This window comes from Oncorhynchus mykiss, chromosome 9 (assembly GCF_013265735.2).
Source record: "Oncorhynchus mykiss isolate Arlee chromosome 9, USDA_OmykA_1.1, whole genome shotgun sequence".
Lineage (NCBI taxonomy): Eukaryota > Metazoa > Chordata > Actinopteri > Salmoniformes > Salmonidae > Oncorhynchus > Oncorhynchus mykiss.
In genome coordinates, this window is record NC_048573.1 from 49,495,065 (window position 1) to 49,505,508 (window position 10,444).

Consider the following 10,444-nt stretch of genomic DNA (forward strand, 5'->3'; position numbering starts at 1 on the left):
TCATGGGTGTGAAAAAGTAGAACCAGGCAAACCATGCCTCTGGGCAACTTCAACGTTCAAACAGGGAACTAAGGTTTTCACAATGGAATAGGTCTAATGGGTTAGTCTGGGTGAAACATGCCTGATCTTGACCGGTTGCATATCCGTGAACAGATGCTGAACGCTACAGGAGAGGGCTGGTTTGTTACAGGCCCTTATCCTTCCCTCTGGTACTGTCAGGCAATCGGCCAGTCAGTCACCTCCCATCCTGACTGCCAGGTGCCATCCTTAAAGGTCCAATGCAGACGTTTTTATCTCAATATCAAATCATTTCTGGGTAACAATTAATCACCTTACTGTGATTGTTTTCTGTTAAAATGGTCAAAAAGAAAATGATTTCTTAGAAAAGAGCAATTTCTCAAGCAATCATTTTTCAAGTACTGTAGCTAGGTTTCTATCCAATTGGCAACAGATCTTCATGTGAATACTATCTAGTAGAGGTCGACCGATTAATCGGAATGGCCAATTAATTAGGGCCGATTTCAAGTTTTCATAACAGTCGGAAATCGGTATTTTTAAAATGTTTTTTTTACACCTTTATTTAATCTTTATTTAACTAGGCAAGTCAGTTAAATACACATTCGTATTTTCAATGACGGCCTAGGAACAGTGGGTTAACTGCCTCTTTCAGGGGCAGAATGACAGATTTTCACCTTGTCAGCTCGGGGGATCCAATCTTGCAACCTCACAGTTAACTCATCCAACGCAATGACGACCTGCCTCTCTCTCGTTGCACTCCACAAGGAGCCTGCCTGCTACGCGAATGCAGTAAGCCAAGGTAAGTTGCTAGCTAGCATTAAACTTAACTTCTAAAACCATCAATCAATCATAATCACTAGTTAACTACACATGGTTGATGATATTACTAGATATTATCTAGCGTGTCCTGCGTTGCATATTATCTGACTGAGCATACAAGTATCTAAGTATCTAACTGAGCGGTGGTAGGCAGAAGCAGGCGCATAAACATTCATTCAAACAGCACTTTCTTTGCGTTTGGCCAGCAGCTCTTCGTTGTGGGTCAAGCATTGCGCAGTTTATGACTTAAAGCCTATCAACTCCAGAGATGAGGCTGGTGTAACCGAAGTGAAATGGCTGGCTAGTTAGCGCGCGCTAATAGCGTTTCAAACGTCACTCGCTCTGAGCCCTGGAGTGGTTGTTTCCCTTGCTCTGCATGGGTAATGCTGCTTCGAGGGTGGCTGTTGTCGTTTTGTTCCCTGGTTCGAGCCCAGGTAGGGGCGAGGAGAGGGATGGAAGCTATACTGTTACACTGGCAATACTAAAGTGCCTATAAGAACATCCAATAGTCAAAGGTTAATGAAATACAAATGGTATAGAGGGAAATAGTCCTATAATTCCTATAATAACTACAACCTAAAACTTCTTACCTGGGAATATTGAAGACTCGTGTTAAAAGGAACCATCAGCTTTCATATGTTCTCATGTTCTGAGCAAGGAACTTAAACGTTAGCTTTCTTACATGGCACATATTGCACTTTTACTTTCTTCTCCAACACCTTGTTTTTGCATTATTTAAACCAAATTGAACATGTTTCACTATTTATTTGAGGGTAAATTGATTTTATTGATGTATTATATTAAGTTAAAATAAGTGTTCATTCAGTATTGTTGTAATTGTCATTATTACAAATAATACAATTTTAAAAATGGCCGATTAATCGGTATCGGCTTTTTTGGTCCTCCAATAATCGGTATCGGTATCTGCGTTGAAAAACCATAATCGGTCGACCTCTACTCCCTAGTATCCGCATAAAGAAAATATGATCATTTTCCCACCTGTGGTGTGTTCCCACCAAATTGCCTTTTTGCTGATAAAAATCAGTGTGTCATGTCATAGTGCACACAAAATGTTATTTTCGATTGTACCGAATAAAAATCTAAAGTTCAATATGTTTCCATCACATTTTCAACGATACTGATAGTTTTGTCACAACTACTATTGCGTTAGCAAATGTTCCTACTCTGGTCTTAGAAGGTGGTCGACAGCTCGCAGATAGGCCTACAGTAGGTAGGCTGTGCAGGTATAGTCTACACATGATGAGATGATTATGGATAAGAGCGAGAATTGTTTTATTTGTCAAACACAGTCAAGCATCGATCATAATGTCACCAGAATAAGACCCCCATTATTTATTGGAAAGGAGCATCAAGATCACAGTGCACTTTCATCATAACTTACTTCATCTGTAGCCTAATAAACTGTATGGTTTCCCTAGTTGTAGTGGGAGGGCCACACACCATATCATCTTGTGACTCCAAGTTTACTTTGATAGGATGGTTATTATATCAATACAATACACACAATACCACATAATGACAAAGCGAAAACAGAAATACCTTATTTACATAAGTATTCAGACCCTTTGCCATTAGTCTCAATTGAGCTCAGGTGCAGCCTGTTTCCATTGATCATCCTTGAGATGTTTCTACAACTTGATTGGAGTCCACCTGTGGTAAATTCAATTGATTGGACCTGATTTGGAAAGGCACACACCTGTCTATACAAGGTCTCACAGTTGACAGTGCACGTCAGAGCAAAAACCAAGCCATGAGGTTGAAGGAATTGTCCTCAGAGCTCAGATACAGGATTGTGTCGAGGCACAGATCTGGGGCAGGGTACCAAAAATGTTTTGCAGCATTGAAGGTCCCCAAAACACAGTGGCCTCTATCATTCTTAAGTGGAGGAAGTGTGGAACCACCAAGACTGTTACTAGAGCTGGCCGCACGGCCAAACACCGCAATCGGTGGAGAATGGCCATGGTCAGGGAGGTGACCTAGAACCCGATGGTCACTCTGACAGAGCTCCAGAGTTCTCTGTGGAGATGGGAGAACCTCCCAGAAGGACAACCATCTCTGCAGCACTCCACCAATCAAGCCTTTATGGTAGAGTGGCCAGACGGAGGCCACTCCTCAGTAAAAGGCACGACAGACCGCTTGGAGTTTGCCAAAAAGGCACCTAAAGGACTCTCAGACCATGAGAAACAAGATTCTCTGGTCTGATGAAACCAATATTGAACTCTTTGCCTGAATGCCAAGCGTCACGTCTGGAAGAAACTTGGCACCATCCCTACAGTGAAGCATGGTGGTGGCAGCATAATGCTGTGGGGATGTTTTTTAGTGGCAGGGACTGGGAGACTAGTCAGGATCAAGGGAAAGATGAACAGGGTGAAGTACAGAGAGATCCTTGATGAAAACCTGCTCCAGAGCACGCAGGACCTCAGATTGGGACAAAGGTTCACCTTCCAACAGGACAACGCAGGAGTGGCTTCGGATCAAGTCTCTGAATGTCCTTGAGTGGCCCAGCCACAGCCTGGACTTGAACCCGATCGAAAATCTCTGGAAAGATCTGAAAATAGCTGTGTAGCAATGCTCCCCATCCATCCTGACAGAGCTTGAGAGGATCTACAGAGAAGAATAGGAGAAACTCCCTAAAAACAGGTGTGCCAAGCTTGTAGCATCATACCCAAGAAGACTTGAGGCTGTAATCACTGCCAAAGGTGCTTCAACAAAGTACTGAGTAAAGGGTCTAAATACTTATTTAAATGTGATATTTCAGTTTTACATTTTTGATACATTTGTAAAAATTTCTACAAACCCGTTTTTGCTTTGTCATTATGGGGTATTGTGTGATGCAGAAAAATAGCAATCCAATCCATTTAAGAGTAAGGCTGTAAAGGAACATATTGTGGTCAAAGTCAAGGGTTCTAAATTCTTTCTGAATGCACTGTATTTGCACGTACCGCCATTTCTAGCATAACTAATTTGACCAATCCAAAAAGATCCCACCATGTCGAATGAAAAAAATATTTGTTGGCATTTATAAAATTGTATCGAAACTTCCTGTTTCCGTCACAGTTGTCCAGATGTTTGTTTTTATAAGGTAGGACTTTAAAACTGTGGATGGAAACGTGGTTAGTGTCTGTCTGTGAGTTGTCTGAGTGGAGAGGGGAAAACTGCTCTTATTTGGCAGAGAGGTTTGGAACTCTCCTTCTTATTGGTCTATTAACTAATTTACCACCTGGTGATGTCACCATGCAGGCCAAAACTCCATCCCACCAAAACAGAGAGAAATGTCCGATCTTTTCAAACGTCTGTTACAATGTCACAGTATTATTCCAACCTCATAGTGTGGAAATGTATGTAAAACAGAAAAGTCTGGTTTTTGACTGCATTGGACCTTTAGTGGAGTCACGAGTCGGATGGGAGTGGACATATTTTATTCATCATTTAGCTCTTACACAGAGTCAATTAGCTAGTGTTGGGCACATGTTTTAAACAATTGAATCAATTAGAAATCTAAAGATTGGGATAGTTCAGCTCCACTTGATAGCCTGTAATCAGTTGATGTATAGTAAAGTAGTTAGAGCAGCTTGCTCTACTGAATAGAGATGCCTGTACTCTATAATCATACTTGAAGTGAGTCCAAGTTACACATTGTGAAGACACTGAGCAAATGAAGGCAATGGAATCACAACCTATGTTTTATTGTGGTATGGAAAAGCCAAAGTTGGATTGTATGATTGTGGTCCGATTTTAATGATCACTTTGTTGTCTTGAATCTTGTCAGATGTTCCTACAAATTGCTTGGTTTTGTTGCCAAAGTTTAAACACCAAGCGCTATTGCATGTTCCAATTTGCTATAACTATTATATGAAGTATTCATGTACTATATTTCCATCTTTGTTTTCCACTGCTGTCCTGTGGAGAGAGTGAGCATGCGTGCGTGGGAAAGGGACAGGTGCTTATATTCAGAGCCCTTGACTCTTTCCACATTTTGTTAGGTTACAGCCTTATTCTAAAATGGATTAAATCGTTTTTTTTCCTCGTCAATCTACACACAATACCACATGATGACAAAGCAAAAACAGGTTTTCAGAAATGTTTGCTAATTTATTGCAAAAAATGAAATGGAAATATCACATTTACATAAGTATTCAGACCCTTTACTCCGTACTTTGTTGAAGCACCTTTGGCAGTGATTACAGCCTCTAGTCGTCTTGGGTATGATGCGACAAGCTTGGCACATCTGTATTTGGGGAGTTTTCCCCATCCTTCTCTGCAGATCCTCTCACGCTCTGTCAGGTTGGATGGGGAGCGTTGCTGCGCAGCTATTTTCAAGTCTCTCCAGAGATGTTTGATCGGGAGCAGGTTTTCTAAAAGGATCTCTGTACTTTGCTCCGGTCATCTTTGCCTCGATCCCGACTAGTCTCCCAGTCCCTGCCACTGAAAAACATCCCCACAGCATGATGTTGCCACCACCATGCTTCACCGTTGGGATGGTGCCAGGTTTCCTCCTTATGTGACGCTTGGCATGTGGACAATTCCTTTGACCTCATGGCTTGGTTTTTGCTCTGACATGCACTGTCAACTGTGGGACCTTATACAGACAGGTGTGTGACTTTCCAAATCATGTCCAATAAATTTAATTAACCACAGGTGGACTCCAATCAAGTTGTAGAAACATCTCAAGGATGATCAATGGAAACAGGATGTACCTGAGCTCAATTTCGAGTCTCAAATCAAAGGTCCTGAATACTTATGTAAATAAAGTATTTATGTTTTTAAAATATTTCTGCAAACCTGTTTTTGCTTTGTCATTGTGGGGTATTGTGTGTAGATTGTTGATGATTTTATATTTATTGAATCCATTTTAGAATAAGGCTGTAACGTAACACAAGTCAAAGGGTATGAATACTTTCCGAAGGCACTGTAGGTGGATTGTGATTACTACTGGCTCAGGCCACTGCTGTTGTAGAGTTGTTGTAATGGCTTTCCCTCTTCCAGTGCTCCTCCCCATTCACCTGTTTCTCCACTCTTTCCTTTCACCAATGTTCTGTGAGCCCAGGCACAGAACATTGCACTGTTTTTACTGATCAGGGTCAGTTTGTGCTGACTGGGAGTTTGGGCCGAAAAGCTGCATTGTTGGGCCACTGACTGCCGGATGAACCGGAGGGAGCTAACCATCGTGGACATCATCGATGACCATTTTAGATGTTGTCAAAAAAAACTTCAGTCTTCCACAGCTGAGTCAGTGGGTAGTAAGATGGTTGTTGTCGGTAGGTTGATGGAAAGTAACTGTGTGCGTTTGCGTGCACGTTACTCTATGTGTATTTGTGCGGTTGTTTCCATTGTTGTTGTATACCTGCAGGCTACAATAGGTTTGAGTCAGCGCGGTTAAACCCCATAGTTCTTGGATGAGAACGGGCAGGGAGGGTCAGTAAGAGGGTCCCCCAGGCATGGTAGGGTGTGTCCAGACAGGTCTCATAGACTAGACGCAACATAGTGAACCTAAATCCGGGACACGTTTGATATGTTTACATAAGACAGAAAGTTACTTAAGGCAAAAACAAAAGTAGTGTAGTTGGCCGGGGTGGATGGGTTTTTGTATAACACAAAAGTTAGCATTTTAGCTCATTAGCAACTTTGCAACTACTTACTACTTTTTAGTTACTTTTCAACTACTTAGCATGTTAGCTAACCCTTCCCCTAACCTTAACCCTTTAACCTAACTCCTAATCCTAACCTTAACCCCTAACCACTAGCCTAGCTAATGTTAGCCACCTAGTTAACGTTAGCCACCTAGCTAACTTTAGCCAAAACAAATTGCAATTCGTAACATAATCATACGTATGTTTTGCAAATTCTGAACATATTGTATAAATTGCAATTCATAACATATAGTAGTGTGAGGTTTCTTATTTTTTCTCATCGTAACATATCATATGAAATGGATGATGGACATCCACAAATTAATAAATACCATACGAATGATTACATTACATTATACAAATTGTAGTGTTACAAATGTCATTTATTATGTTACGTCTTTGCCTGAGTCCACTTTGGTGTGTCAGTGCAGAGACGGGGGTGGTTTGGTGCTGTCTGAATAATACACCTCTGTGAGGATGGAGATTGCCTGGCTACCCAGACTCCTTGCTCCGGCCAAACGCTACGCCCCGCCCACAGACGTTAATTTCTTCTCCGCAATGAGTCTGAATCTGAGTACCTCCCTGACCCTTCACCGAACGCAAACACATTAGGGGTTGTCGGATTGGTCCAGAAATCAGTGGGTTGGGCCAGAGCCAGAACACAATAATATGAAACAACACTGAATTAGGTCACTCGGGCTTCTGAGTGGTGCAGCGGTCTAAGGCACTGCATCTCAGTGCTAGAGGTATCACTACAGACTCTGGTTCAATTCCAGGCTGTATCACAACCGGCCGTGATTGGGAGTCCCATAGGGCGGTGCACAATTAGCCCAGCGTCGTTAGGGTTTGGCCGGGGTAGGCCGTCATTGTAAATAAGAATTTGTTCTTAATTGACTTGCCTAAATAATAATAAATAATAATAAATAAAATATCAGATGAAAGGCCTGGATCAAACATAGAGTTGAACCCTGAACAGAGAGCCTGGTCAGACCAAGTTTCTGTAGTGTTTCTACAATCTTAGAAAAAAAGGTTATATCTAAACCCTTTGAATGACCTTTTTGGTTCCAGGTAGAACCCCTTTGGGTTCAATACAGAACCCTTTCCACAGAGGGTTCTACATGGAACCCAAAAGGGTGAGAAGAACTGTTACCATTCACCTCATGAACCCTTCAGAGCATGGTTCATCTCTAGCCGTCTTCCTATGTTCCTGCCTTCCAGTGAGTTTTTCCTAGCCACTATGTTCCTGCCTTCCAGTGAGTTTTTCCTAACCACTATGTTCCTGCCTTCCAGTGAGTTTTTCCTAGCCACTATGTTCCTGCCTTCTAGTGAGTTTTTCCTAGCCACTATGTTCCTGCCTTCCAGTGAGTTTTTCCTAGCCACTATGTTCCTGCCTTCTAGTGAGTTTTTCCTAGCCACTATGTTCCTGCCTTCCAGTGAGTTTTTCCTAGCCACTATGTCCCTGCCTTCCAGTGAGTTTTTCCTAGCCACTATGTTCCTGCCTTCTAGTGAGTTTTTCCTAGCCACTATGTTCCTGCCTTCCAGTGAGTTTTTCCTAGCCACTATGTTCCTGCCTTCTAGTGAGTTTTTCCTAGCCACTATGTTCCTGCCTTCCAGTGAGTTTTTCCTAGCCACTATGCTCCTGCCTTCCAGTGAGTTTTTCCTAGCCACTAGGTTCCTGCCTTCCAGTGAGTTTTTCCTAGCCACTATGTTCCTCACTTCTAGTGAGTTTTTCCTAGACACTATGTTCCTGCCTTCCAGTGAGTTTTTCCTAGCCACTATGTTCCTGCCTTCCAGTGAGTTTTTCCTAGCCACTATGTTCCTGCCTTCCAGTGAGTTTTTCCTAGCCACTATGTTCCTGCCTTCCAGTGTGTTTTTCCTAGCCACTAGGTTCCTGCCTTCCAGTGAGTTTTTCCTAGCCACTATGTTCCTGCCTTCTAGTGAGTTTTTCCTAGCCAATATGTTCCTGCCTTCCAGTGAGTTTTTCCTAGCCACTATGTTCCTGCCTTCCAGTGAGTTTTTCCTAGCCACTATGTTCCTGCCTTCCATTGAGTTTTTCCTAGCCACTATGTTCCTGCCTTCCAGTGAGTTTTTCCTAGCCACTATGTTCTTGCCTTCCAATGAGTTTTTCCTAGCCACTATGTTCCTGCCTTCCAGTGAGTTTTTCCTAGCCACTATGTTCCTGCCTTCTAGTGAGTTTTTCCTAGCCACTATGTTCCTGCCTTCCAGTGAGTTTTTCCTAGCCACTATGTTCCTGCCTTCTAGTGAGTTTTTCCTAGACACTATGTTCCTGCCTTCCAGTGAGTTTTTCCTAGCCACTATGTTCCTGCCTTCCAGTGAGTTTTTCCTAGCCACTATGTTCCTGCCTTCTAGTGAGTTTTTCCTAGACACTATGTTCCTGCCTTCCAGTGAGTTTTTCCTAGCCACTAGGTTCCTGCCTTCCAGTGAGTTTTTCCTAGCCACTATGTTCCTGCCTTCTAGTGAGTTTTTCCTAGCCACTATGTTCCTGCCTTCCAGTGAGTTTTTCCTAGCCACTATGTTCCTGCCTTCCAGTGAGTTTTTCCTAGCCACTATGTTCCTGCCTTCCATTGAGTTTTTCCTAGCCACTATGTTCCTGCCTTCCAGTGAGTTTTTCCTAGCCACTATGTTCCTGCCTTCCAGTGAGTTTTTCCTAGCCACTATATTCCTGCCTTCCAATGAGTTTTTCCTAGCCACTATGTTCCTGCCTTCCAGTGAGTTTTTCCTAGCCACTATGTTCCTGCCTTCTAGTGAGTTTTTCCTAGCCACTATGTTCCTGCCTTCCAGTGAGTTTTTCCTAGCCACTATGTTCCTGCCTTCTAGTGAGTTTTTCCTAGACACTATGTTCCTGCCTTCTAGTGAGTTTTTCCTAGCCACTATGTTCCTGCCTTCCAGTGAGTTTTTCCTAGCCACTAGGTTCCTGCCTTCCAGTGAGTTTTTCCTAGCAACTATGTTCCTGCCTTCCAGTGAGTTTTTCCTAGCCACTATGTTCCTGCCTTCTAGTGAGTTTTTCCTAGCCACTATGTTCCTGCCTTCCAGTGAGTTTTTCCTAGCCACTATGTTCCTGCCTTCTAGTGAGTTTTTCCTAGCCACTATGTTCCTGCCTTCCAGTGAGTTTTTCCTAGCCACTATGTTCCTGCCTTCTAGTGAGTTTTTCCTAGCCACTATGTTCCTGCCTTTCAGTGAGTTTTTCCTAGCCACTATGTTCCTGCCTTCCAGTGAGTTTTTCCTAGCCACTATGTTCCTGCCTTCTAGTGAGTTTTTCCTAGCCACTATGCTCCTGCCTTCCAGTGAGTTTTTCCTAACCACTATGTTCCTGCCTCTGCATTGCTTGCTCTTTGGGGTTTTATGCTGGGTATCTGTAAACCACTTTGTGACAACTGCTAATGTAAAAAGAGCTTAATAAAAGACATTTGATACATGTCAATATTCCAGATTGGAAAACCCCCAGCAACCAACACCGGGGCGAACGTTACTCTAATGACTAGTTATTTCCAGAGACCTTTCAGTTGCTTTAACATTCCCCAAATACTCCTCGAGTCCAAACCTCTTGGCTCCTCTCCCTTTCTGTTTGGTTTTATCACTACCCAGTAGGTGGTTGTCTGGAAAAAACTAACTGGCCCGTACCCCTGACGTGGTGGTCCTTAGGCCTGGGTCCCAGAGTAGTAGTCTGTAAAAACGCCTGCTCATTAAGACGGGCAGAGATGGCCCGGTTTCAGTGTTTTAGGTCATTACCACAGCCAAGGCTTGATGTGCTACATTGACTTTACTCCTGGGCCATGACTGGAAGACCCATGCCAGGAATGTTTACAAAAGTAATGCTTTTAAATTGATGTTAATTTATGCTGTATACATTTGGTGTTTTTGCAATTCCTGATCTTGTTTTTCTTCCAATGGGTTGGCAGTTGGCTCCCAGCCCTTAGAGTGATGACGAATAGGCT

General features: G+C 42.8%; 1 protein-coding gene across 1 annotated transcript in view; it reads left to right on the top strand.

Annotated features, from left to right (window-relative positions):
- Positions 1 to 10,444, top strand: part of si:ch211-218g4.2 (rho GTPase-activating protein 39) — a 97,676-nt gene that overhangs the window by 758 nt on the left and 86,474 nt on the right. The window lies entirely within an intron of this gene.